This window comes from Nicotiana sylvestris, chromosome 3 (genome assembly GCF_000393655.2).
Source record: "Nicotiana sylvestris chromosome 3, ASM39365v2, whole genome shotgun sequence".
NCBI lineage: Eukaryota > Viridiplantae > Streptophyta > Magnoliopsida > Solanales > Solanaceae > Nicotiana > Nicotiana sylvestris.
The window spans coordinates 200,485,593-200,488,401 of NC_091059.1; positions in this window are offsets into that span (position 1 = coordinate 200,485,593).

The window sequence follows — 2,809 nt, forward strand, 5'->3', positions numbered from 1 at the left end:
AAACATACACAGGAGCATTGTCAATATACTGACAATGCCCTGTTCAGAAAACAATATATACACATCATACATTTGAATTTACTGATTTGCAAACAAACATGATTTAATTGACGAGTATTAATCAGTTGACTATTTACAACATTTGTCCATAATCAGTCTAAAACAATAGAAGCAGGCTGTTTTAATCAGCATTATCATAAATGAGAATTCATAATATAACTAATCGACGAACTTAATCGAGTCGATTACTTACATTGTAAATAATCACAACCAACAGAAATAGTTTCATATTTTGATCATATAGATGGGCATGAGACAAAGATGACAGAATTAATCAAATAAAATCATGAAAAATTAACAGGCTATTAAGACAAACAACAATACACGTAGAATACACAAAAGAAATAGAAAAATACCTCTGAACCTTCAAATTTATTCAAATTAGAACTCCACTTGGATTTGGATTTTGTTTGAAATCAAACAGACCTTAGTCGAAGTATTTTCAACTGAAAATACTTTGACTAAGGTCGATTAAACCTCAATCTTTCGTCTGAAGTGAAAAAGATTCCAATCTTGGAAAATTTAGGGTTTCTGAAGGTTCGATTTGGGGTTGAACCATTTCTGGTTAGATTCGAGGGGAACCAACAATGACACACGGGTGAGGGTAGCCTAGGGGTCATTTGGTATCAGTTTAGAACAAATCTGGGTAAGTTCTTGTTTGGTCCGAACCTTCAAAAGAAGATTCGAAGAGTTCTGAGAGGATTCGAACCAAACAAACAACAGATCTATACTTAGGGTGGTTAGGGGAAGCTATGGTGTTATTTCGGAAGCCATTGGAAAGGTTTGAGTTTTCAGACCCACCTTCTATTTAGTATTCGAAGAGTTGGGGTCTGATTCGAAGGAAACTAAGGTCAGATCTGTGTAGAGGATGTTCAGGGGATTCTAGGGTGTTATTTTGGTGACCGGCGGCGTTGATGCCGCTGGGTTTCAGGCGGTGGGATTCTAGGGCAGCTAGGGTTAGGGGTGTGTTTGGGAAGACGATGAACAGTGAGAGGAGGGGGGTGTTAAGTTAGGGGCCGGGGTAGGGGTTTGATCCTTAAATAGGGGTGGGGTGGATTGATCTCATCCGTTGGATCAATTAAGATGCACGGTTGAGATCAATCCACTTAACCAAACGTTGTCGTTTGGTCTAAGTTCAGGGTCAGCCTGGATCGGGTCATTGGGTCGGGTAAAGGCTATGGGTTAAGGTTTGTGGGATCTCAGCCGTTGGTTGGCTTTGATCCAACGGCCTTTGATGAGGGCGACCAAACGCTGTCGTTTTGCCTTGTGTAAATTGGACCGGACAGGCTATTTGGATTGGGCTGTGGGGGGGGGGGTAATTTGATTTGGGCCTGGATTTTAATCCAGGTCCAATTTTTATTTACAACTTATTTTATTTTATTTTATTTTATTATTTATCATTAAAAAATCCTAATAAAAATTATAAAACAATTTTAACCTTACACAAAAATATTAATTACTTTATAACAACTATTTAACACATAGTCAAAACATTAATCACACAGTGACATATTTAAAATAGAACGAATGCATATTTTTTGTGATTTTATTTAAATTATCTTTCAAATGCATAATTAAATCCTATATGCATGCAACATGTATTTTATTTTAATTTTCATTTTATTATGACAAAGTAAACATTTACGGACATAAAACAAATATTTAACACCTCGCAAATTCAAAAATTACACAGTAAAAGAAATTTATTTTATTTTTTGATTTATTTTGGAGTAGTTTTCGTAAGGCAAAAATCACGTGCTCACAGCTGCCCCTCTTTGTGCGGAAACTCGAAGAGTTTTCGTGCAAAGATAAAGTGAGCGGATACGAGCGATTTTTGCCCGTTCAAATACTCCGTGGGAAGCATTTTTTGAAAGATTTGACCGAACCTCTGCTTCAAAGGTTTCCTACATATCCTTGGCTATAAAGGAATCAGGTCAATGTAGTTCGGGAAGTTTTGGGTAGCTGGGACTACCGTGGGACTGTGATGTTACTGCTGCTTCGTGCTGTTTTTACTGCTTGCTGACCTCCTTATTACACCTTACTTCAAAGGTAATACAAAAAGCTAAACTAAACTATGGTACATGAATTATAAAAAATCTTATCTAGATCATGCCCTTGCGTTTCTTGTTGTCTTGATATCTTGGTGACTATTAGGCATTTGGTTTATTCCGTATTCCTTTTTATTGTGTCCTGTATTTTCTTTTGGGACTCTTATTGTTTCTTGCTGGGGATTTTGTTGGGACTCCTCTGCTTTATTGATCCTAAATGTGCTCCTTTATCATATGAGCGGGCTTTTGATTTCAACACTTCAATTGCATTCCCTCGTTCTCCAGGTGGGTGCCTGACTGCTTCTTTTCTTTCTTCATCCTCATTCTCCAGGTGGACGCCTGACTTCTTTTTAACTTCTTCATCCTCATTCTCCAGGTGGACGCCTTACTTCTTCTATTCTCATCCTCATTCTCCAGGTGGACGCCTGACTTTTCGATTCTCATCCTCATTCTCCAGGTGGACGCCTGACTTCTTCTTTTGTCATCCTCATTCTCCAGGTGGACGCCTGACTTCTTCTTTTCTTCATCCTAATTCTCCAGGTGGACGCCTGACTTCTTCTTTTCTCATCCTCATTCTCCAGGTGGACGCCTGACTTCTTCTTTTCTCATCCTCATTCTCCAGGTGGACGCCTGACTTCTTTTAATTCTTCATCCTCATTCTCCAGGTGGACGCCTGACTTCTTCTTTTCTCATCCTCATTC